The sequence below is a fragment of the Scyliorhinus canicula genome, chromosome 14 (assembly GCF_902713615.1).
Source record: "Scyliorhinus canicula chromosome 14, sScyCan1.1, whole genome shotgun sequence".
Lineage (NCBI taxonomy): Eukaryota > Metazoa > Chordata > Chondrichthyes > Carcharhiniformes > Scyliorhinidae > Scyliorhinus > Scyliorhinus canicula.
Genome location: NC_052159.1, coordinates 137,216,739 through 137,243,512, shown reverse-complemented (window position 1 = coordinate 137,243,512; position 26,774 = coordinate 137,216,739).

Below are 26,774 nucleotides of genomic sequence, written 5' to 3'. Positions count from 1 at the left end.
ATGGGCCGAGCGGCCGGGCCTTCACGCCCGTTTCAACACGGCAGCAAACACACCTGCTCGCTGCCGTCGTGAAACGGGCACCAGATGCCCGTTTGGGGCATCTAGAGGCCCGATTGGCACGGGAGCACCACGACTGTGCTCGGGAGAGGACAGGCCCGCGATCGGTGCCCACCGATCGTCGGGCCAGCGTCCAAAACAGACGCACTCTTTCCCCTCCACCGCCCGGCAAGATCAAACCGCCACGTCTTGCCGGGCGGCTGAGGAGAAAGACGCCAACTGCGCATGCGCGGGTTGGCGTTGTCCAACTTGCGCATGCGCGGCTGACATCATCGGCCGCGCCAGCCGCCGTGACGCTTGATGTGCGGCCTTGACAACCGTCGTCAAGGCTGCGCCGCCGTGACACACGGGGCCGCGCTCCTAGCCCCGTCCGGGGGGGAGAATCAGCCCCGGAAGTGGCCGTGAAGGCTGCCGTGGGTCACGGCCTGTCCCACGGCAGCCGTTACGTGGAGAATCGCTCCCAATATTTCCTTTCTGTTAATCAATCCTTTATTCGCGCTAATACATTATCTCCAACACCATTATGCCTTACCTTGCATGTTACCAATTTATGCGACACCTTACTCCACAGGCAATGGTGTCTTCTTGGTTGAATTGGTTTGCAGATTTTTAGCATGTAACTGGCTGAATTCCCAAATATCTCCCAGAGAGTGGTGTAGCCTTTTCAGGCACTGACAGCGAGAAGAGTGTAAATAAAACATAACAGATCTGTAAGCGTTGTGCATCTCGGCATGTTGGTGACAATTCTTTTCTCCAGAAAGTTCAATTTTTCCCCATCCTCACCTTCTCTTTAAGAAGCAATTCCACTCGGGAAATTCATTCCTGCAGCCCAAAATTTTACTTTCTTAAGGACTTCCAGAAGCCGTCAGCAGCACGTTTGAGGGCATAAATGGCCAAGTTTACTGTGCAGCCAAAGTTTCTGCAAAAGTTAAATCGGGAAATCCAAAATGGACTCCTCCATTGAAAAGCTGGTCCATCAATGCCAAGGTGCTATTCATATCACAACTTATATTGTAACTATATCCTGAAAGCACAGTTTGGGTTGGAAGTTGAGGGACATCATACAGGAAAATTGGCCACAGCCATCCACTGTTACATGCAGTGTGCCAGATTCCAGTCGGATGCGAGTAGAGTCTGGCATGTTGGTTGAACACCAACACCGTTCTAACACTGGCAGTAAAGTAAATAAAATTTCAGCATATTCAATTCCAGTATAAAGTGCAAAGTATTGTGAAAGTCACCTGCTGAAATCCTGTGTGAAATGGTTTATTCAGTACATTGATTCATTAAATCACACTACAAAACTAGAATTTATTTTTTTTAACCTGAGAATTCCATTGATTACGTGGTCACCAGAAGTTATGCTTTTATAAATTCTTCAGTTACACAGCAATCAACTTAATCGTTGTATCGACTTGACACACCTTTGATATTGAAGTTTATTTGTATTGAATCATGTTATAGATCTGATCCATTTGAGCTACAGAATGTGACTTCTTGGCACTACCTCATGAGAGAAGTTCTATTTATCACTCACACTGAAGCCGTAGAGATTTCTTCTTATTTGTGGATCCATTTATTTGACTTGTTTGCAGGAGTTAGTTTCACATTGCCTTGTACAAGAGAGTTTAATCCTTACTGAGACTGCTGAGCAACTAACATAAATCAGTTACTAATTAACTTTGGCCTCAAAATTTGGTTCCGTCGGGCCCACATATTTGACGCTAAGTGTACCACTTTTTGTCAAAAATGTTGCCCGGTCTGCCCATGCACATGAGGGCTGCACCCGACAACATTTTGGGTAAGTCAGGTATATTGACACTTAGCGTGTCTGCAGTGAATATGCAGTGTAGGTGGGTAGTTAAACTAATCAGCTTGTGATAATCACTTGACTCTCACAGTATCACTTTTGAGGGGCAGCACGGTGGCACAGTGGTTAGCACTGCTGTCTCACAGGCGTCGAGGGGTCAGGTCAATCCCGGCTCTGGGTCACTGTCCATGTGGAGTTTGCACATTCTCCCCGTGTTTGCGTGGGTTTCACCCCTACAACCGAAAGATGTGCAGGGTAGGTGGATTGGCCACGCTAAATTGCTACTTAATTGGAAAAAATGAATTGGGTACTCTAAATTTATTTTTAAAAATGATAAGTATCATTTTTGAATTCAGCACTGCTGCTAACCCCCTCTCTTATTCTCACATAGCTGAACATAAGCATATAGCAATGTCACGAAGAAACCCTCACTGACATTATGTACAGGGCTCATCAACCACTAAGTTGCTAGTTATTGTTTAACTACTAATAGCTGCTGCTGAGTGTGAAGTATTTGGTGCTCTGTACTCCCATTCAAGTTGGTGAAGTCCAAAGGGAGTGCTGCGGCACATTGTGATTGACCCTGACTACAAACGTTCTTCTCAGATTGCTTGCTCCCAGTCATGAGTGCTGTAATGTCCATCCTCCTTGGCCTGCAGAATAACAAGGAGAATGCACAAAGGCAACACAGAGGAAGACAAGCTACTCGAAAGATGGAGGAAGAAGATGAGGGGGGAGGAGCCCACTAAGCAGGAGGCCATATATGTTCAGTGTCCTCAGGGAATTGTGCACTTAGGTATGTCCATTTCACTAAGGTGGTTCTCATTATAAGCTGCCACCCATTGAAGGCAGAATGGCAGAATCACTGCAGGGAGAGGAGGGCACTGCCAATGGCTGTGAAGGTGACTGTGACCAGGAACCTTTGTCTTGGGCTTCTTCCAGGCTGAAGCAGAGATATCGCCATGTTCTCATTGGCCACACCCAACTATTGTATGTGAAGGGAGGCGAGTACATTGTCTTCTCTCATTCCATAGAGAATTAGACAAAACATGCACATAACTTTGGTGGAATTGTAAGTCTCCCCATTGCCTAGGTTGTACAGCAAATGTAAAGGTTTCCGCTCCCTCAAAGTGAAGCTGGTATGCAACCATGCTAAACACATCATGCAGGCAGTGTCCGCTATCCCAGCAGCAATCATGATACCTTAATCTCTGCCAATCCACTGTACCATCAGCATTTCAGTTGCCGTGACAGGCCAAGTGTTGGTTTATGGTTGACGATGGCTACCTGTTGGCCACCTGCCTAATGGCACCTAACCTGCGCACAATTGAGAAACATGCACACAAAATGTCATTGAGCAGACCATTGAGGAGCTTAAACAACACTTCTGTTACGTGAAATGGTCAGGAGGACATTTGCACTCATCTCTGGAGAACATGTCACAAATCGTCATGGTCTGCAGTCTCCGGCCCTATCTCGCCTTTACCACGAGGTATACAGTGGCCAGCTGAAGAGAAAGAAGGGAGGAGTCACCAACACATCCTCTATCTGGTCCGGCTGTCCATGATCGCCTAGTTGACTGCGGTACCATGAATGCAACCCCAAATATCCATTCCATAATAGCCGCACAACTTACACTTCCTCTGTCACCTCTCATCACAGCATTCTCATGTTGACAATGCTGAAATAACACTTGAAATGGAGTTGGGAAAACAAAGGTTCTGTGGATTTGCTGTAATGGGAGAAGGAAGTATACTTCAATGAAAGAAGCATCAGGAATAAGGTAGGTGAACATGAGGCATGGATCGGTACTTGGGACTATGATGTGGTGGCCATCACGGAAACTTGGATAGGAGAGGGGCAGAAATGGTTGTTGGAGGTCCCTGGTTATAGATGTTTCAAAAAGATTAGGGAGGATGGTAAAAGAGGGGGGGGGGGGGTGGCATTGTTAATTAGAGATAGTATAACAGCGGCAGAAAGGCAGTTTGAGGAGGATCTGCCTACTGAGGTAGTATGGGTTGAAGTCAGAAATAGGAAAGGAGCAGTCACCTTGTTGGGATTTTTCAATAGGCCCCCCAATAGCAGCAGAGATGTGGAGGAAGAGAATGGGAAACAGATTTTGGAAAGGTGCAGAAGTCACAGGGTAGTAGTCATGGGTGACTTCAACTTCCCAAATATTGAGAGGAAACTCTTTAGATCAAATAGTTTGGATGGGGTGGTATTTGTGCAGTGTGTCCAGGAAGCTTTTCTAACACAGTATGTAGATTGTCCGACCAGAGGGGAGGCCATATTGGATTTAGTACTTGGTAATGAACCAGGGCAAGTGATAGATTTGTTCGTGGGGGAGCATTTTGGAGGTAGTGACCACAATTCTGTGACTTTCACTTTAGTAATGGGGAGGGATAGGTGCGTGCAACAGGGCAAGGTTTACAATTGGGGGAAGGGTAAATACAATGCTGTCAGGCAAGAATTGAAGTGCATAAGTTGGGAACATAGGCTGTCAGGGAAGGACACAAGTAAAATGTGGAACTTGTTCAAGGAACAGGTACTACGTGTCTTTGATATGTATGTCTCTGTCAGGCATGGAAGAGATGGTCAAGTGAGGGAACCATGGTTGACAAGAAAGGTTGAATGTCTTGTTAAGAGGAAGAAGGAGACTTATGTAAGGCTGAGGAAACAAGGTTCAGACAGGGCGCTGGAGGGATACAAGATAGCCAGGAGGGAACTGAAGAAAGGGATTAGGAGAGCTTAGAGAGGGCATGAAAAATCTTTGGCGGGTAGGATCAAGGAAAACCCCAAGGCCTTTTACACATATGTGAGAAATATGAGAATGACTAGAGCGAGGGTAAGTCCGATCAAGGACTGTAGCGGGGGATTGTGTATTGAGTCTGAAGAGATAAGAGAGGTCTCAAACGAGTACTTTTCTTCAGTATTTACAAACGAGAGGGGCCATATTGTTGGAGAGGACAGTGTGAAACAGACTGGTAAGCTCAAGGAGATACTTGTTAGGAAGGAAGATGTGTTGGGCATTTTGAAAAACTTGAGGATAGACAAGTCCCCCGGGCCTGACAGGATATATCCAAGGATTCTATGGGAAGCAAGAAATGAAATTGCAGAGCCGTTGGCAATGATCTTTTCATCCTCACTGTCAACAGGGGTGGTACCGGGGGGTTGGAGAGTGGCGAATGTCGTGTCCCCGTTCAAAAAAGTCAATAGGGATAACCCTGGGAATTACAGGCCAGTTAGTCTTACTTCGGTGGTAAGCAAAGTAATGGAAAGGGTACTGAGGGAGAGGATTTCTGAGCATCTGGAAAGACGCAGCTTGATTAGGGATAGTCAGCACGGATTTGTGAGGGGTAGGTCTTACCTTACAAGTCTTATTGAATTCTTTGAGGAGGTGACAAAGCATGTGGATGAAGATAAAGCAGTGGATGTAGTGTAGATGGATTTTAGTGAGGCATTTGATAAGGTTCCCTATGGTAGGTTTATGCAGAATGTAAGGAGGCATGGGATAGTGGGAAATTTGGCCAGTTGGATAACAAACTGGCTAACCAATAGAAGTCAGAGAGTGGTGGTGGATGGCAAATATCAGCCTGGAGCCCAGTTACCAGTGGCGTACCACAGGGATCAGTTCTGGGTCCTCTGCTGTTTGTGATTTTCATTAATGACTTGGATGAGGGAGTTGAAGGGTGGGTCAGTAAATTTGAAGATGATACGAAGATTGGTGGAGTTGTGGATATTGAGGGGGGCTGTTATCGGCTGCAAAGAGACATAGATAGGATACAGAGCTGGGCTGAGAAGTGGCAGATGAAGTTTAACCCTGACAAGTGTGAGGTTGTCCATTTTGGAAGGACAAATATGAATGCGGAATACAGGGTTAACGGTTGGGTTCTTGGCAATGTGGAGGAGCAGAGAGATCATGGGGTCTATGTTCATAGATCTTTGAAAGGTGCCACTCAAGTGAATAGAGCTGTGAAGAAGGCCTATGGTGTGCTAGCGTTCATTAGCAGAGGGGTTGAATTTATGAGCCGTGAGATGATGATGCAACTGTACAAATCCTTGGTACGGCCACATTTGGAGTACTGTGTGCAGTTCTGGTCGCCTCATTTTAGGAAGGATGTGGAAGCTTTGGAAAAGGTGCAAAGGAGATTTACCAGGATGTTGCCTGGAATGGAGAGTAGGTCTTATGAGGAAAGGTTGAGAGTGCCAGGCCTTTTCTTATTAGAACGGAGAAGGATGAGGGCGACTTGATAGGGGTTTATAAGATGATCAGGGGAATAGATAGAGTAGACAGTCAGAGACTTTTTTCCCCGGGTGGAACAAACCATTACAAGGGGACATAAATTTAAGGTGAATGGTGGAAGATACAGGAGGGATGTCAGAGGTAGGTTCTTTACCCAGAGATTAGTGGGGGCATGGAATGCACTGCCTGTGGAAGTAGATGAGTCGGAAACATTAGGGACCTTCAAGCGGCTATTGGATAGGTACATGGATTACGGTAGAATAATAGAGTGTAGATTAATTTGTTCTTAAGGGCAGCACGGTAGCATTGTGAATAGCACAATTGCTTCACAGCTCCAGGGTCCCAGGTTCGATTCCGGCTTGGGTCATCACTGTCTGTGCGGAGTCTGCACATCCTCCCCGTGTGTGCATGGGTTTCCTCCGGGTGCTCCGGTTTCCTCCCACAGTCCAAAGATGTGCAGGTTAGGTGGATTGGCAATGATAAATTGCCCTTAGTGTCCAAAATTGCCCTTAGTGTTGGGTGGGGTTACTGGGTTATGGGGATAGGGTGGAGGTGTTGACCTCGGGTGGGGTGCTCTTTCTGGAAGCCGGGGCAGGCTCGATGGGCCGAGTGGCCTCCTTCTGCACTGTAAATTCTATGATAATCTATGATTAATCTAGGACAAAGGTTCGGCACAACATTGTGGGCCGAAGGGCCTGTTCTTTGCTGTATTTTTCCATGTTCTATGTTCTAAGGAGTGGCTGGGAAAAGCCAGAGAGAGGGAGAAACAGGGAGATACCCTGTTGAGGTGGAGGAAAGAAGAGAGTCCCTAATCAGGAAAGGGGGTGGAGGCAGATGAAGAGATTCTTTCAAGTAGAGACCAAAATTAGGAAGGAAGATACCCTGTGGTAAGAAGTAGACATATGTAAATATTTGAGTGAGCAGTTCTCTGCTGAGCAAGAAGGGATGAAAGAGTAAAGATGAGAAACCCTGTTATGGGACAGATTTCAAATTCTTGTTCTGAAATTAACATTTACAGCTAGGCCTCAGCGGGCTCATCTTGTTTGACAACATTGCTTTGACTCATTATGAGCAACACCATTGAAAATCAAGTAATGATGTAAAATACATTGCTAACTATGCAGCCGGACAATGATTTTGTTATTTTGAACCAGCATTATACTGAGCTGGATTCTCTGTTGGCGGGATCCTCCGTTTTGCTGGCAGTGCATTCACGTCCGCGGACTTCCCGAACGTGTAGGTGCCCACAATGGGAAACAACATTGGCCGGCTGCTGGGACGGAGACTCCCACTGCCGGTGAGGGTGCACCGCATCCGAAAACGTGTGTGGCGGGATAGAGAATCCTGCCCATTACCTTTGAAGGTGACTTCCAGAAGTTATCACTCCAAAGTGTTGTTCTGGAAAGTGCAAAGTTAAGTGTGTCATCATAATTACTTAATTTGAACCCTTTGTTTGGGAGTTAATTTACTGGAAAAAAAAGTTAGCATGTCAAGGACCTTTTTTTTTCAACAAAATGTTCTTCCATTTATTATGTAATTTAATAATTTTCCCCTTCGTGCTTAATCATATTTTTCTTTTTTTAACAAATGCAATGGTCTTGCCACTGGACCAGTAATCCAAATATGCAGGATAACACTCTGGGGACTGAGGTTCAAATCCCACCATGGAAGATGGTGAAATTGTAATTCAATAAAAATCTGGAATTGGAAGTCTAATGATGACCATAAAACCATTGGTGTTTGTTCTAGGCCCCAATCTGGTTCACTAATATCCTTTAGGGAAGGAAATTTGCTGTCCTTACCAAGTGACTCCAGAGCCACAGCAATGTGGTTGACTCCCAAATACCCTGAGGGATGGACAATAAATGCTGGCCCAGCCAGCGACACCCACATCCCATGAACACATTTTTAAGAAATGCACAATGTAGGTTCCATTTTTGATTGGAAATAATAGTACGCTTCTCAACTTTTGAGCATCCAAACTGCGCTGTTACTAAATCTTTCAATGTACCGATTGTAAAATCTGGTACTCTTCTCATCTCTGCCTGGATTCTATTGAGGATTCAATAGCCTGAAGATAATGATGATGTTTGTCTTTGTGACAGTAATACCTGATCCTGGCCTCTACGTATTTGGTTTTAATAGATAGATAAGCTGAGCTCATTAATCATTATGCAAAACATTAGCTCACACTAAATATTTTCATTACCTCTTCATATGTAAAATACATCATTACATATACACATCCCTTACAATATATTTAGCCAGAAAATCTGCAATATGATGGAATAGCATGTAAATGTTTCATGATGCATAGTTTATACTTGGGTTATTAAGCTACACCAACTCAGTATGTGCCTATTAATTGATCATTTATAAACAGAGATTGGATGGACAAAATTATGTGATATTTTCTGGAATTATAGTACATGTTTTACTAAAAGTGTAACTGTTAAACAGGTTATTGAACAGTAAATGGATAATTGAAGCACAGTAATGGCACACATTAATTTTTGCTCTCGTTATAGATGTAACAATCTCTCCTCAAATTGGTAGAACATAGCTATTGTGGCTCCTGGGTTAAACCACACCGTAAACTTCCATTTATCTGGAGTTTTTGTTTGTTAGCTTTGCATGGGGTCTGTTTGGTTTTTGCTCGTGTAAATATTTTATTCTTTCATGAGATGTGGGCAATGCTGGCAAGGACAGCAAATGAAATGAAATGAAATGAAAATGAAAATCGCTTATTGTCATGAGTAGGCTTCAATGAAGTTATTGTGAAAAGCCCCTAGTCGCCACATTCCGGCGCCTGTCCGAGAAGGCTGGTACGGGAATCGAACCGTGCTGCTGGCCTGCTTGGTCTGCTTTAAAAGCCAGCGATTTAGCCTGGTGAGCTAAACCAGCCCCTATGTTGTCCATCGCTAATCCTTCTTGAACTGACTGGCTTGTCAGGGCATTTAGGAGTCCATCATGTTGCTCAGGATACCGAGTCACGTGTAGACCAGACCAGTTAAGGACAGCTGGGTCTGAACATTTTGCCCGTTGACACACTCGGCAGGCCCAAGAGGCGGGCATGAAACGCATTTTTGGCCGTGATGGGCTCCACAGCACGATTTCATGCTGGTTGGCCAGTTAACGGTCAGCCAGCATAAATCATGCATTCTGAAAGGCTGAGCGATGCCGGGGTGGGCAAGATAAGTGATGGTGCAGGCGGGTGTTTCCAACGAGCTCTCTGAAGGCTGACAGCTGCCTCAGGGATCTGCAGTACTGTTGCAATGACATTTGCACCTCAAAGAAAATCCTGCAAACTCTCTCTACCATGCTGAATCAAGCAACTGTCAGTCTAATACATAACACCTCACGCCTCAAACATTTTCTTTTCTTTTGTTTCATCCCACACATTTGACCTCACCCTAGAAGGAGAAATCTGAAAACAACATGAAAACTGTTTGCTGATTGTCCTCTCTGCATGGGCCATGTAAAGTTAGGACCAATTGCTTCTTTCATGGGCTTTACTGGCCTTTCAATTGTCAGTGGACGCACTTCTGACTGTCCCACATACCTGCCGACTAAAATATTGCACCAGGGCACAATGACGTCCGGACATGCGTCCAATGTACATAGAACATAGAACAGTACAGGCCCTTCGGCCCTCGATGTTGTGCCGAGCCATGATCACCCTACTCAAACCCACGTATCCACCCTATACCCGTAACCCAAACAACCCCCCCTTAACCTTACTTTTTAGGACACTACGGGCAATTTAGCATGGCCAATCCACCTAACCCGCACATCTTTGGACTGTGGGAGGAAACCGGAGCACCCGGAGGAAACCCATGCACACACGGGGAGGACGTGCAGACTCCGCACAGACAGTGACCCAAGCCGGAATCGAACCTGGGGCCCTGGAGCTGTGAAGCATTTATGCTAACCACCATGCTACCGTACTGCCCGTGCCGTACTGCTACGTACATCTGCATGATATCACGTGAGTTCCGGACAGGTACTCACCCGCTCTGTAAAATTCTGTCCCAGATTTCTTTTTCTAAAGGACATTAGTGAAACAGGTGGGATTTTACAACAATTCATAATAGCTTCAAGGTCATCATCATTGAGGCTAGTTTTTTTAATTCCAGATTTATTCTTGAATTTAAATTCCACCAGCTGTCATGGTGGGATTTGAATCAATACCCTCAGAGCATCTGGATTACGAGAGCAATAACATTCCCAATATAAGTGTGAGGTGGTTCACTTTGGAAGGAGTAACAGAAATGCAGAGTACTGGGCTAATGGCACGATTCTTGGTAGTGTAGATGAACAGAGAGATCTCGGCATCCAGGTACATAAATCCCTGAAAGTTGCCACCCAGGTTAATAGGGCTGTTAAGAAGGCATATGGTGTGCTAGACTTTATCAGTAGGGGGATTGAGTTTTGGAGCCACAAGGTCATGCTGCAGCTGTACAAAACTCTGGTGCGGCCGCACCTGGAGTACTGCGTGCAGTTCTGGTCACCACATTATAGGAAGGATGTAGAAGCTTTGGAAAGGGTTCAGAGGAGATTTACTAGGATGTTGGGGCAGCACGGTAGCATGGTGGTTAGCATAAATGCTTCACAGCTCCAGGGTCCCAGGTTCAGTTCCCGGCTGGGTCACTGTCTGTGCGGAGTCTGCACGTCCTCCCCGTGTGTGCGTGGGTTTCCTCCGGGTGCTCCGGTTTCCTCCCACAGTCCAAAGATGTGCAGGTTAGATGGATTGGCCATGCTAAATTGCCCGTAGTGTCCTAAAAAGTAAGGTTAGGGGGGGGGGGGGGATTGTTGGGTTACGGGTATAGGGTGGATACGTGGGTTTGAGTAGGGTGATCATTTGCTCGGCACAACATCGAGGGCCGAAGGGCCTGTTCTGTGCTGTACTGTTCTATGTTCTATGTTGCCTGGTATGGAGGGAAGGTCTTACGAGGAAAGGCTGAGGGACTTGAGGTTGTTTTCGTTAGAGAGGGGAAGGCTGAGAGGTGACTTAATAGAGACATATAAGATAGTCAGAGGGTTAGATAGGGTGGACTGTGAGAGTCTTTTTCCTCGGATGGTGATGACCAACACGAGGGGACATAGCTTTAAATTGAGGGGTGATAGATATAGGATAGATGTCAGAGGCAGTTTCTTTACTCAGAGAGTAGTAGGTGTGTGGAACGCCCTGCCTGCAACAGTAGTAGACTTGCTAAATTTAAGGGCATTTAAGTGGTCACTGGATAGACATATGGATGAAAATGGAATAGTGTAGGTCAGATAGGCTTCAGATGGTTTCACAGGTCGGCGCAACATCGAGGGCTGAAGGGCCCGTACTGCGCTGTAATGTTCTATGTTCTATGTTCTATGTTCTATGCCACCGCATCTCCCTTATTGTCCAGTGGCTCCAGGACAGTGCTATTGAGGCAGGGAACACTTTCCTTCGTGTGATATAACTTCCTATTTTTCACTGTTTTGCATTTTGTGTTCTCTCGCCGGCTTAACTTGAAGGAGTTTTGTGGTTTCAGTTTACTGGCGGCATTTAATACTTTAATAAATTCAACTCGTGGCAATCCATTTTGTACCTGGCAAACAGACAGTTTGGAGTTTGATGTGAAGGAGGAGACGTCTCAGTCTCTTTAGTTGATTTGGGCAGCAGGCTGACACATGAAATAATTACTCGACTGGCAAATCGCCTGCTTCTGGCTCAAACCCAACTTCTACCTCTTTATATTTGATGAGTGCCGCCTCCAAACTTTTCTGCAGGCTGCAGTGTTTAAACCTTCCCCTTTTATTCACCAGAAGCCACCCTATTTTCACACTCGACCATTGCTATGCCTTTCCCACACATCAACTCGAATGCATGCGCATCGCTTTGGAAATGTGAAGAATGGAGTTGCACTCGGAAATGTAGGCTGGGATTTTTCGGCCCCATTATGGGGGGACCTGCTGTGGGAAATTCAGCAGCCCAGCCAAATGTCCATTGATGTTTCGTGGGACAGGATGATCCTAGTAGAGGGCTGGAATGGAAAATCCCGCCCATTGTCTCGCCAATGCATTGTAAATAAAAAAGAGAAAACGCTGGATAAAGGTAGCAGCTCTGGCAGCTGTGTCGAGAGAGAAGCAGAGTTAACGTTTCGAGTCCTCATGGCTCTTCTTCAGAGCTGAAGAGAGCTATGAATGTGAAGGATTTTAGACTGTTGAAGATAGGGTGGAGCAAAATAGAAGGTCCATACATTGTAAAGATCATTAATCAGAGAAGGGACAGTGCAGGTGGGCATTTCCTTAGCTTCCTACTGATTAATGTTACATTTTAGTGTTTTTAGCTGGTGTCACATGATCGAGTATGTTGGGGCTTCATGCACTGAGGCTAGTGTCCAATACACAATTGCCATCTATTGATTTTAATTTACAAACTTTTCTCAGGAGAGCTGATCTCTATGTATGAATTCCCAAGTTTGTTAAATCAGAATATTATCCAAAACATCTACTGTTCTGGCTATGCATCCCAGCTCTTTACCATGATTGCACCCTGCACACTTCTCACATTCGGATGTACCACATCCCAATCAGTCAGGACTCACACTTACCATCCTTACACAACACCTACCAATGCTGGGAGCTACAGAGCCGCCTTCTTTCCAGTTATTCAGCCATTGAAGGCACATCATCCAAACACGCTGAAATAGTTACTGACATGCTTCTCTCACTCTTGCAGGAGAAGGTCAGTCACAATAGTTGTGAGAGAGACAGATGACTCGCAGAGGACCACCAAGAATCCATACCCTTCACACTCTTGAGCGGAAGGTTCCCAGCATCATAAGAGTCACGAAGGTATAGTCACCAGACGCTGATATGGCCTGAATGAGAGCGGGTTGCTGCCTTTTGCAACCTCTTTACTCACTCCCCACGCTCATGCTGAAAGGTGCCGTGAAATGGAGCTGCAGATGAAGTGACCCTGACTCTTCAACTTTCTTCCCGAAATCCCTTCCTTCAGCCCCACCATGTTCTTTTATTTTTGTGCTTTTAGATGGTCAAGAGGTCCCAGTTGTTCAACCCCCGCAGCCTCGCCTAGAACAAGAGGATGAAGAGGTCTCTGAGGAAGAAGCATTATCACTCACCTTAACATATTGTGGGCATTTGCTCAGACATTTGCCCTGTATGCACATTTAAACTAGTTGAGAGTTGGGTATTAGTGGGTCACCAGGCATGAATGGAATAGAACCAAGCTATGGCAAAAATGTGTATGTGTAACAACCTGGGGAGCGAGGTGACAGACCAATTCTGCTGCATGGGAGTCAGATGAAGACTTCATTGTGGTGGGGTACAGGAGAACATTGATGAACATACACACCAAAGTGTTCGGTGCATTATTGGTGGCCTGATAGATAACCTCCGGCCACTGGCTCAGGGTATAGAGACCAGCTTCAAAGTGGCTGCATGCTTCACACAGAACTTGGAGGACATCCTTTCCACTGTGAAGATAGTGCCACCTCCATTGCCAGCATCACCAAAATACCCCTTACTAGTGCATCTAATGGCTGTTACCTCAGCCTCCACTCCAGCACAAGTGGAGTCCTGTCAATGTATCGGTGGCCCAGTGAAAGTTAAGACAGAGGTTATGAGATCTCTGGCTTATTCCATCCTGGAAGTCTATCTCAATGCTTGAACGGACATGCTAGCTCTCATTACAGAGCTTCCTCTCCAGCAGATTTCGAGGATTGCAGAGGTGCTGTCCCATGGGAGTGGCAGTGGTACTGTCGAGCACAAACCTGCGGTCCTCCCTCAGGACGACATCACTCATACTCCCATCACTGCCCCTCAGCCCGTCAGCTGAGACTGCTGTTGTCCATGCTGAGGTGGTGCAGTCTGCAGTCAGGCCCCCAGGATACAGGGCTGCTAACAGACATCTTCCAACGCCAGCTATAGTCAGTGTTACGTTCTTGTGCTTGGCCGGTAGGAATGATGCACAGAAGAATGTCTGGTTCTTGACTTGTTAAAGTGTTTTGTTATAAAATAAATGTGTGCTAAAGATAACTATAAGAAATATATTACAAACTAATAATACTGATACATTATCCACGAACTACTGCAAGTATAACCATCCATTAACACGACTAACTCCCAACTCCTCGAGGTACAGAGTCATGTGGTAGACTTGCATTGCCACCTGCTGGTCGGAGGTCATTTCCATCATTATATACATGAGTGCTTGTGCATATCATTGCACTCAGAACCTTTCACTTGCCAGTCAAAGGGTGGCATTGCATTGGAACACTGGACTAGATAGGGACACCTGCAAGAAAGTAATTAGAAGGCACCACGAGGCTGATGAGATCATTTCTTTAATAGTTGATATATTGCTGGGCAAATATATGGCAGATGCAGTATAATGTGAAGTCATCCACTTCAGACAGAGAAACGGAAAGGCAGAGTATTATTTAAACAATGATAGATTCAGAAGTGTTGACATACAAATGGACCTCGGGACCCTTGTACCCAGTTACAGAAAGCAAGCATGCAGATATCGCAAGCAGTTAGGGTCAGTTGGCCTTTATTGCAAAAGGACTTGCGTACAGGAGCAAGGATGTCTTACTGCAGCTGTACAGGGCCGTAGAATTTACAGTGTAGAAGGAGGCCATTCGGCCCATTGTGTCTGCCCCAGCCCTTGGAAACAGCACCTCACCCAAGCCCACACATCCACCCTGTCCACGTAACCCAGTAACCCCACCCAACCTTTTTGGACACTTAGGGCAATTTAGCATGGTCAATCTACCTAACCTGCACATCTTTGGACTGTGGGAGGAAACCGGAGCACCCGGAGGAAACCCATGCAGGCACGGGGAGAACATGCAGACTCTGCACAGACAGTGACCCAAGCAGGGAATCGAACCTGGCACCCTGGAGCTGCGAAGCAACTGTGCTAACCACTGTGCTACCATGCCGCCACAGTGGGACCACGTCTGGGGTATTCTGTGCAGTTTTGCCCTCCTTGTCTGAGAAAACATGTACTTGCCACAAAGGGAGCGCAGTAAAGGTTCGCCAGACTGATTCCAGAGATGGCAGGATTGCCATATTGTATCGACTGGGTTTGTATTCACTGGAGTTTAGAAGAATGAGAGGGGATCTCATTGAAATGTATAAAATTCTGACAGAGCTGGACAGGATGGATGCAGGAATGTTGGTTCGTCTGGGTGGGGGTTGTCCGGAACAAGGGGTCACAATCTGAGGATAAGGGGTAGGTCATTTAGGACTGAGAGGAGAAACCTCTTAACTCAGATGGCAGCGAACCAATGGGATTTTCTGCCACAGAAAGCTGTGGAGGCCAATTCACTGATTATACTTAAGAAGGAAATAGATAGATTTCTAGGTATTCAACAACTATGAGGAGAGTGAGGAGTGCAGTTTTGAGATAGAGGGACAGCCATGATCATGTTGAATGGTGGAGAGGGCTGAAGCACCAAATGGTCTACACCTGCTCCTGTTTTCTATGAGCCTATCCTGTTTAAGGTTATTGTGTGAAGGATTTTGCTGATAATCTCTTGAGTGATGTATGCCTATATATGGGACTATATGATGTGATATCTGAAACTAATGCACCATAAATTAATTATGAGTTCATGTTGTGGGTGGGATAGTTCCTTTTAATTGAAGCAAAGCCTCGGCCATCATCCAATTGCCTGTGATGCAGGTGGCCTCCTCCCTTCCTCCTCATTGTTGAGCTCCCTGGAAGTAGTGCCTGGGCGCTCATACATGTAGAGGCTGCATCACACAACCACAAACACCAGGACCCTCTGATGTGTATGCGGTAGGGACTCTCGCTGACCAATCTAAACAGTGAAATCTCTTAGGAGCCCAATGGCTTGCTCCGTGGTTATTTGCGTGAGTCCAGAGCTCCCATTCTAGGGCCTCAAACCTTGTGTGGTGGGAAGGTGGAAGTTGTTCATGAGGAATGTGTGGAGGGAGTATTGCTCCCTGCCCGAGCCACCACCATGTTGTCTGCCTTGGAGGCTTCAAGGTGGCGGGACTGTTGCGGGATAAAAGCATTGTGGGCACTGCCAGGAAGGAGGGCATTAGCTAAAATTAATTTTTCGTGTGGTCCCACACCAACTGAATGTCGACTTAGTAATTGACCTCACAGTTGGAATATTGCTAACTGTTGACGTAAGGGACCAGCAGAACCACATGTGTGCAGTCAGTGGTACCCTGCTTTATCCAAAGGCCACTCTCCGAGTGAAAGCATGAGATTTATCACCTTAATCTTTCCTTCTCTTGGAGAAGAGAATTGCCCTTTTATCCTTGTTATGGGCCAGGGCTTAGAAACTCCAAAGTGTATCATGGAGTTCATCTGACCGACAACCTTTATGTTGAATTTGGTTAGGATGAGCACAAAAGCCTTTGCCTCAGGTGTGATTCATCAGACTCTTAGACACTTCAATCGAAACCTGGAGCTGGATTCTCCGATTCTGAGATTATGTCCCTAAGCCAGCATGGGAACGGTGGCGTTTTCCGACAGAAAATATGGCGTAAAACGGCCATCGATCCTCCCTTTGGCCGGTGGCTTGCATGCCAGCAGCGTAGAGCTCCCGGCTCTAGCTGCCGATATGGCCTAGAGAATTTCCGGGTCCATGGCCACGCATGCGCACGCCGGCGGCCTGCAGCGTCTGTGCCCTGCTACATGGCGGAGGCAGCTCGCGGACCCGGCCCGCAAAATAATCCGCCCCTTCAACCGGCTTGCGTCCCCCAGACCACCTCCCCCACACAGTGCCCCCAACCCCTGCAGATGTCTCTCCATGCCTGAGGACTGAGTCCGCAGCCGCCACGCCGAGATCCCGACAGATGAGACCACATGCGACCGACGCCGTGAGAACACAGCCAGTCAGGGGCAGAACATCAGGGGACGGGCCTCAGGCAATTTCCTGAGGCCGTCGATACATCGCGCTGCTTACTCTCCGAGTATGCCGTTTTGGAGAGGGCGAGCATTGCAAAAGCAGCGCAACCCCCGACTTGGTCGGAATCTTTGATTCTGCGGCCGATCGCTGAACGCAATATAGGCATCAGCGACCGGAGAATCCAGCACAAGGTTTATTCTAAGAATATAGTTAACATTATATATATATAAACACACAAGAATTGTTATCAATTACAAACATAACGACCCCAGTAATCTATGTATAATACTTCAGGAATTCCCCCTTAACTGTTCCAATTCAACAAAACAATCCCAAAAAACAAAATCCCTATTCAAGGGCGTGGCCCAGCACACTGCATTCTCACTTGAATGGGACCGGTCCTTTCCCCAAGTTTCTGATCCAGTCTCAACCAGCAGATTCAAACTCCTTTCGGAAAGCAAACTATATCTTTAAAGTTCCCAAAGCAGATAGCCACAACCAATGTTTTTCACTGGAACAGTTTTTACAATGAAAATAGAGAAAGACAGGGAAAAACACTTCGTACTTCTTCTGAGTCCAAAACTGAAACTGAAACCCAAAAACCTCAGATTCCATCTCCACCCACAAAAATAACATCACTGAAGCCGTGTGATAAGCCGAAAACCTTTCTTCAAGGGACAGTCACATGACATCCTATAGAGGGAGTGCCTCACTTTCCTGAAGCTTCTGTGGACCACAAATTGAGACACATTGCTTATCCACTGCCAGGAAGGGAGGTTGAAAGGATGACTCTAATCTTCACAGTCACTGGGCAGGCCGCCCTCATCCTAATTTGAGGCTCCAGGACCTTGTGAAGAAGTTGACACAACTCTGTCATTCCTTCCTTACTACAATGCAGCCTCCTTAGGCATTGCTCCTAGCTCATCAACAGCTTTAAGACTATTGCTGTGAGGAAACCTTCTCTAGCTGGGGTGCTTTAAAGAGGGTCCTCATTCTCCTCCCTTCTTCCAGAAGTTTCTCTCTCTCCATGTTTACTCATCTTGCGGTGCAAATGGCGTCGCAACGTTTGGGTCCGAAACGATACAATGTAATGTTATTTTTTTAGTGATCTGCAGTAACCTGCAAAATCCATCAGCAACTCACCACAGCGTTCTGCCCAACTGAGCCTGAGCACACCAATTCAAAAGCACCTCAGTTGCAAATTGTTGAATGGCCCTTTTAAACAGCCCAGAACCAGCTGATTTTGGACGGGATTCTCCAGTCCCCCAGCCACGTGTCTCATTGGCTAGTGACATGATTCTCTCTTCCCGTCACTTGTCAATGGGAGTTCCCAGTGACGCCACGTCATGCCACTGGGAAGCCTGTGGGGGGGGGGGGGGGGGCGGTGCTGCCGGTGGGAACAGAGGATCTCAATAACTGGAGAATTCCCACGTTTGTTTCCTGACCCTTGTTATTTCAGGAGTGATTAAGGAAGGTACTTTCATATTCATTGGCCAGTTTTGTTACCGTAGCATTGCATGAGCCTGTTTGAGTATGTTCAGCAACTTTGATGGCCGGACGGGAGGCTAAAATCAGATCTCTGCAGATGAATTCAATAAACGAAGAGTTTTATCTAAATAACCAAGATGATTCAGCTTTAACCGTCGACTTGTTTGGCTTTGTGACTGCACTTTATATTCCTGGCAGTGGCTGTTATTCGATTTTCATGCACAAAAAAACACAGAGGCACAGCGTCTCGGAGTTCAGCATGCTGTGAGATGGAATATTTCAATGTCAGTTTGTTCTTACGGATTCCCACAAAGTGCATTCCAGATCACAGCTGGCGAGGTGGTTGAGAAGAAGCCAGTTACTTTATAAAGTGATGAGATCAGGCAAGGGGTGAAGTGAAAGACACATTTGGACCATTCTTTTGCCTCTGCCAGTAGCTTGTTGATATTGCCAAAGGCGCACTAACAGAAAGCTTACCGGTCACCTCAGGCTTCAGTGGTGTAAAGAATATGAAAACGAGGAAAGACAAATAAAGGAGCAAAATGAAGGAATAACATTTAAAACCCACAAAACAAAATAATATTGTGGCAAAGTTGTGAATTAAATGTAAAGATGCAGATACGCGGAACTGCATAAATGGGTGAACGTATGACCAGTCAACAAATGTGCCAATTGCTTCATATTAATTCTATTCTATTATTTTATAACTTGCTCAGCATTGATAAATCCGATCCCAAAGTGCAATTCTTTAAAACGCTACCACAGGCAGCCTTGTTAGAACCGGGGCCTACTTTTCGTTATTTTTAATGATTATTTTCCGACTCATTTTCCTCATACATTTATTGATTTTGCCATTGATTTATTTTACAAGATCAATTTTCAATTTATTTATCTTTTTGGCTGCCAGGATCTGTGTTTGAAACCGTTGTTTTGCCTTCCCTTCATTTAAAAAAATAAATTTAGAGTACCCAATTCATTTTTTCCAATTAAGGGGCAATTTAGTGTGGCCAATCCACCTAGCCTGCACATCTTTGGGCTGTGGGGGGGGGGGGGGGGGGGGGGGGGCAAAACCCATGCAGACACGGGGAGAATGTGCAAACTCCACGCAGACAGTGACCCAGAGCCGGGATCGAACCTGAGACCTCGGTGCCATGAGGCAGCAGGGCTAACCCACTGCGCCACCGTGCTGCCTTCCTTCCCTTCATTTTATTACCTTCTCTTCCCTCGTTAGGCCTTGATTTATTCATACCATAAACCCGAGACGCTATTGTAATGAATTTTTCAACTTCAGTACTATCTCGCGCTGAGGTGGAGGATTTGGTTGTCTCCATTCCCCAGGGAGCCCCAAACAAACTCTCTATTAACCTTTAGTCAGTAGATCCAAGGCCTCCCTCACTCTTTATACTTTGCGAATGTTGGAACCATATGAAAAGTAGCATTCATTTAATTTGGTCTGTGGTAACGTGCCCCTTTAAGGGGCAACACCTCGGAGGGTCATGTGACCCATTCGGCCTATCGGGCCAGAGGGCGCGTTTCCTGGGGCTGAGTGCGGGTTTTCCCTGGCAGTTTGGAGTCTGGAGTCGTGGAGTACAGTATCCCTTGTCGCACTCTTTGTAAATAGTCTCTTGCCTTAATAAACTGTGATGTACCATCGATTGCACGCGAGGCGAGTGATTTACCAAAGTCTGGCTTTAATTAACTAGAACACAGCTCTGCGATCGTCTACAGTGGAAAGGGACGATCGTCAGGCGTTTGAGCATTTATACCTCGTTAATAGAGGCGTGGTTAACTCAGCCTCTCGGCCAATCGGTCGAGAGGCACATGACCGACCAGGGCCAATGGTAAGCCGACGTTCTGGCCCAATGGCAGACGAGTATGCAGATCATATCATCACAAACTGTTTAATCATTGATCTACTTGGTGGTCACCAGTCTTTCAAGATAATACAAGGTCACTTGATGTTTTTGACAACATGGTAGTAGGGACAAGTGATATTAACAATGACAGTGTATATATGTATATATATATATATATATATCAGCCAGCACACAGAAGTCAGATACTACAGAGTCATTATTGTTAGTCGAGGTGGGCATTTGGGCTGGAAACCTATCCCAGCGTTTTATTGGCAGGAGGCATAACTATTGCATGATAAATTTACATTGGAAAATCCAGATTAAAAAATGGACATTGTAAGGTTGACACAAACAGCAGTACACAAATGTGAAACAGAAAGCCAAATGGTGCTAAAATGAAGGGCTTGCCACGTAATCTTTCAATATGATAAATATTCTCCCCTAATTAAATATGGCAGAGTAGTAAAACATGGAGAATACAATGTGACAAACAAGAAATGTCTATTCATGTTCCACATTTAATAGCTTGTTCACGGTGGTTGACCCTCCTTCATTAGCATAACAAAATGGTTCCTTCATCTGCAGAATAAATGAAAGCAAAACACATTGAACATAAAAGCGAGACTGTTAATCAAACCAAAAATAAAGCAGAGCAACAGCAGGAAGAGAATAAAAAACAAAATACTCAACGATCTAAGAATGGACTGAAAATATAGAATTATTCATTATCTAACCTTGACAGATTGCAAGCCATGGAATAATCACCATCTAAGGGCAATGGACTGTGAGTTCAGAATAATTCATTACCTCAGAGTGGATTTTAAATATAGAATAATTTGTTATCTAACTGTTACAGACTGTAACTATGCAATAAATTATCTGAGAATAGACTTGTCTTTGATGTGAACTCCCCAATGCCTTTTATTTAGATATACAAATTATCAGCAGCACTCCCTCCAATCCAAGGTTAAAATGTAATTCTTGTTTCTACTTCAAAGGGAGAGAAACTGACGAGTTCTGTTAATGAGATTAAAAAGTACAAAGTCTAAATGCCAGACCCCCAATATAACTGGGTTTTGTGAGGTCCTCTGGGAACTTGGTGACAGGCAGGTCTGTAAATAGGACAAGCGATCCATTGTCCACTGCAATTTGTGATGTGTGATTATGGAGCACAGAAAGAGCTCTGCGCAAGTCTGATTGACATGCAAGATGACATAGCTACAAAGTAAACTCGTTTGCAGGTGCACATCGTGTCTATGTAAAATGGGTACACTGGGAGTCTTGGGAGCTGGCCTGCTAAGCAGATTTCTTTCGAGCAAGATGACAGGTTGAAGAACAAATGGCTCGGGTAAAATCTCTGCAGTCGTTTCCTGATCTCCCGCCAGAACCTTGGCAGAGGGTTGGTGAAAATCCCTCGAGTAACAGCGTCATTGATCTTGGATTCTGCACACTTGCCTCTCAAGCTAAGGCAGGTGATTGGAACATCCAACATGGAAATTGCTAGCATTTGTTAAAATGAAATACTACTGCGCTTCACTGAACTTTGCTTGAAGTATTGTTTGATTTTGCTGTTTGTGTTTCACCTTGATTTCCTTTGTTACGTTTGTCTGCTATATTCACTTACATGGCATCATACTAAGTGTGGAAGATGAGAATTCCTTTGGATAATGGGTAACATGGAGTCACAGGACAAAATATTCCATCTTGGTTTGCCGCTGGGATTATCCAGTGCTGCTGAGAGTGAATGGAGCTTTTGACTGCAATGCCAAATTTTCCATTCTTGCTCGCAACGGGTTCCGCCAAGGACGAGGCTAGGGCATTCCGCCCATAGAATCATGAAATTATCGAACAATATCGCACAGGAGGCCATTCGATCCATTGTGCCTGTGCCTGCCCTTTGGGAAAATCTTTCAATCAGTCCAATTCCCTTGCTCATTCTTCATGGCCCTGTGATATTTGCTCCTATTCAGTTATTTTTCCAGATTGTCATTTCAGTGTTACGACTGAATTTTCTGCAATTGTCCTTTTAAGGTAGTGCATCCCAGGTCATAACAGCTCACTGTATAAAAATCATCTATTTGGATTTTGTCAATCAACTTAAATCTGTGTCCTCTGGTTACTGACGTCTTTGCCGTTTTATTTCTTCCATCCGAACTATTCATTATTTTGAACACCTCACTGAAATCCCCTCATAGCATTCTCTTTTCTAAGGAGAATAACTTTAACTTCTCTTGTATCTTCACATAACGGAAGCACTTTACCTCTGCCAAATCTCTTCTGCTCTCTCAGTAAGGACTTGGGAGGTGGAGGGAGAGTTTGTGTAGGGTGGGATGGGAAGGAAGGGTGGTGTTGGAATGTAAGTCAAGAGTGGGATCACTTTGACCAGAGATCCCACTTCCATATCCCCATTCCCCATATTCCCTCTCATAGCCCACCCACGCCTCCCTGATAGCAAAGAGTCTGGGAGAACTTTGAGATTTTGAATGGCCAAAACAAGGTTTTGCTCCATCCTATTTAAATGACAGACTGAGGTCCAGCATGCATCTGGTGGCTGGCCACAGGAAATGGCCACTCGTTCATTAGAGCTGGACACCAATGCAAAGGCCTGAAACACAGGATGGCGGGGGATTCCTCCAATCCCTCGCCGAAGGGACATAGTGCCTCTGACGATGCTGTGATCTGCTCACACAATTCCTGTTGCTGCACCCAGCGTTGTGCCATTGGTTTAGGTGACTTCCCACTCACCCCATGGCCGATGCTCAGCATCTGCATCCAGCTGAACAGCAGGGACACTCAGGTACTATCCCGGTCTCCTCCACCTCCTCCTGCTCACTTTGGGTGTGTGGCTCACCATGTGACTAATCCACTCCCTGCCTTGCATGGCCAATGGAAATGTACCTGAGCTGGGGAAGGATGCGCATGGGTCATGTGGCAGTGCATCCTTAGAGCGCGTGACCTCCTCTTAGGAATCCTCCATTACCACTAGCACCAACTCCTGCATTATTCTTGAAGGAGTTGAGTTAGAGCTAACAAGGGGAAAATATTTCAAAGTCATCATTGTGCTTATGATAATCACTTGCAGAAGACACCACATCAACATGAGTAATTGCAAAAACATTAAATTGTGGATACTCAGCAGATCAGGCAGCAGCTGTGGAGAGAGAAACAGAGTTAACATTTGATGACGCTCCTGACAGAAAGAGAAAAGTTTAGAAATATGATAGATCTTAAGCAGGAGAAAGGGAAGAGAGTGGGAAAGGAAAGAGCGAAAGACAAGAGACATTACATGACAAAAGGATTAATGTGCAGAATTTGCTCACAATGTATTCCAAAGATGTGCAAGTTAGTTGGATTGCCCATGCTAAATTGCCCCTTAGTGTTCAAAAAAGGTTAGGTGGGGTAACTGGGTTATGGGGACAGGGTGGAGTTGTGGGCTTAAGTAGGGTGTTCTTTCCAGGGTTTGATGCAGACTCGATGGGCCGAATGTCCTCCTCCTGCACTGTAAATTCGATGATGATTCTATGCTATGCACAGGGAGCGACCACATGCAAATTGAGCGACTGCTTTGCGGAACACCTTCATTCATTCGACATAAAATGACTTTCACCATCTCTTCAGTCATGCAGAAGAAAAAAATGATAGATGAGACAGCAAACAGGGGGTTGGGAAAGGATAGGATTGGGCTCACCTCTCTTATTTTGGTTAACAAAATAGCATGTTGACAGTCTTGGGTCACACTTGAAAGGTGGTCACCTTTGAGAGGTACTGGAAGCTGCAGGAACAATGTTGCTTTAAGGCTGTCATGAGTTATGTTCAGGAGATGAAAGAAGCAAAGGTGGAAGAAAGATTTAAAAATTTGTTTGAAGTCAACTTGGCAGTACACATTCATTGGTTCCACTGTCATCCAGTAATTGCTCTGTGAGAGCATGTGGATTTTTCATACGTCCATTGGCTGCTTCTGAGATCTGCTCATTGATTTCTTAAGAGACTGATTGCCAAATTTATCATGGACAATTTTGAGGTGTTGCCTTCTGTTCTCCATAATTGTTTGTATGTGTACGTGACCATGGATATTTTTATTACCCTTGGAGTGAGAGAGTCCATTTTAAATAATCCAGCAGCAAGCCTTTTGTATCTTAAAAAGAAAGAAAGGTTCGTTTTTTTTCTTCCACACCTGCAAATTTTAAACAAAACTTAAGAGCCGGACTCACCCCGGCGTGTTTTACGCTGGTGGTCTGCCATTGGCCAGCGGCGGGAACATGCAGTGTCACCATTCCGATCCCGCCAACAGGAAGGGTCGGAAAATTTCGGCTCAGGTCGCACTCACTCTCTCACTCACACACACACATGTCATGACACCCTGGGCTAGTGGATGGTCAATTTCATCCCCACTTCACCCAGAGTCACAAACAGAGGTGAAATTAGATTTTATTTGAAATACCCAAGTTCCTTGGTTGAGCCCAATTAACTATTCACCAGGTTTCTGACTTTAAAACACAGGTAACCTTCTATTATGTGTACAATTACAATTAAACGGACAGAAAATGTAACTGACTATCTAATACACCTTTTCATATACAAACACACACATTCAGTCAAACAACACCGAGGGAAAAGGGTGGTGGAAAGGGAAAAAAATATTTTTTTAAAGAAAAAGAATAAGGACACTTGATAAACTGGGATGACTTACAGTTGTCATGGGAGAGGTGTTTTCACAACCCCAAAATGTATCATGGAGTCCAAGCAACCCCCCCCCTCCCCCCCCATTTAATGGGTTGTTGCTTTTGAAGTACACGGCTTCTTCCCTAGGTGTGGCATTACAATTATGGACAAGTGGTTTTTAAAACAAAACAATGTTTATTCCATGAACTCAACTTAACCTTTTAAAATAAACATTGGATCTCTCAGCACCCCTTACTTCAAAGATAACCCCAAAAATAATACATCACTACCCAATCCTGCAAACTGTTCTTTTAAACCTCTAAAAGACTTCAACCCTTCAAAAATAGGAGCACAACAGGTTACATTCAATATATTTATAGTCTTTGGATTTGCAGAAATCACCAGACCAGCTCTTTTCCTTAGAACATAGAACATAGAACAGTACAGCACAGAACAGGCCCTTCAGCCCTCGATGTTGTGCCGAGCAATGATCACCCTGCTCAAACCCATGTATCCACCCTATACCCGTAACCCAACAACCCCCCCCCCCCCCCCTAACCTTACTTTTTAGGACACTACGGGCAATTTATCAGGGCCAATCCACCTAACCCACACATCTTTGGACTGTGGGAGGAAACCGGAGCACCTGGAGGAAACCCACGCACACACGGGGAGGACGTGCAGACTCCGCACAGACAGTGACCCAGCCGGGAACCGAACCTGGGACCCTGGAGCTGTGAAGCATTTATGCTAGCCACCATGCTACTGTCCTGCAGCTCTCAGCAAACCAGCCAGGCACATTTCAGCTGCTCTCTCAAAACTGAAACTAAAAATGGCTGAGCTAAAGGCCCAGCTCCACCCACACTCTAACCTCACTGCATTTCTTAAAGATACATTGCTTAAACATCCATTTCTTAAAGGCACTCTCACATGACACATTCAATGTCTTTCTGATGTTCAGGCTTTTGTTTCGGTACTTCTTCCTTCTAGGCTTGAGATGATTTTCTCTGGCAAGGTTGTCTACCTTCTCTTCAGACTCAGTATCGTTTCAGGTTCACAGCAAAGGATGTGCCAACACTCAGTGCTTTCAGAACAATGGAGCAGTTCTTTCACTTAAGCAAGCAGAAGAGAGAGACTTCCTTTCACATCCACGGCTAAACACTTTTCCTAAGTTCTCGAAGAAAGCATCACGCAGGAACCAATCACTGAATGTTGTCAGGGAGAACACTGTCCCTGGCCAACCCTCCCGTTGCCAGATGATCAATCGAACCGAGTCCCTCGAAAGTTGGTTCCCAAGATTCATTCGGTGTTGAGGACTCTGGTTTCCACTCTGCAAAATACAGAACACAGTATCCTGGCAAGCAAGCTGTTTTAACTTCATCTCCTGGTAAAAGGCACATCCTGATTATGGGTCCACGGACCAAAAATAATAAAATAAAATAAATGGGAATGACTCCTACACACAAACAAAACTAGGTATGGGGGAAAATAAAACAACACTTTTAAAAATGGAATCAACTTCTCTGTCTACTTTGGAGCAGACTGGTTTTGCAGGCTAGTTGTTAGACAAAGTGAAGGCTTTGAAATTGCAGGGATGGCTCAGCAGATGCACTGATTTCTTTAGTCAACCTGCTAGAGGTTTGTTGCACAGGTAAGCTTGAAGATGGGATGAAATATGGGAAAGAGAGATTGCTTCTTTCCTTTCCAAAGTGACGAACCTTAGCTACGGAATCAACGATAGAAGGGGCTTTTTACTGAACACCTCC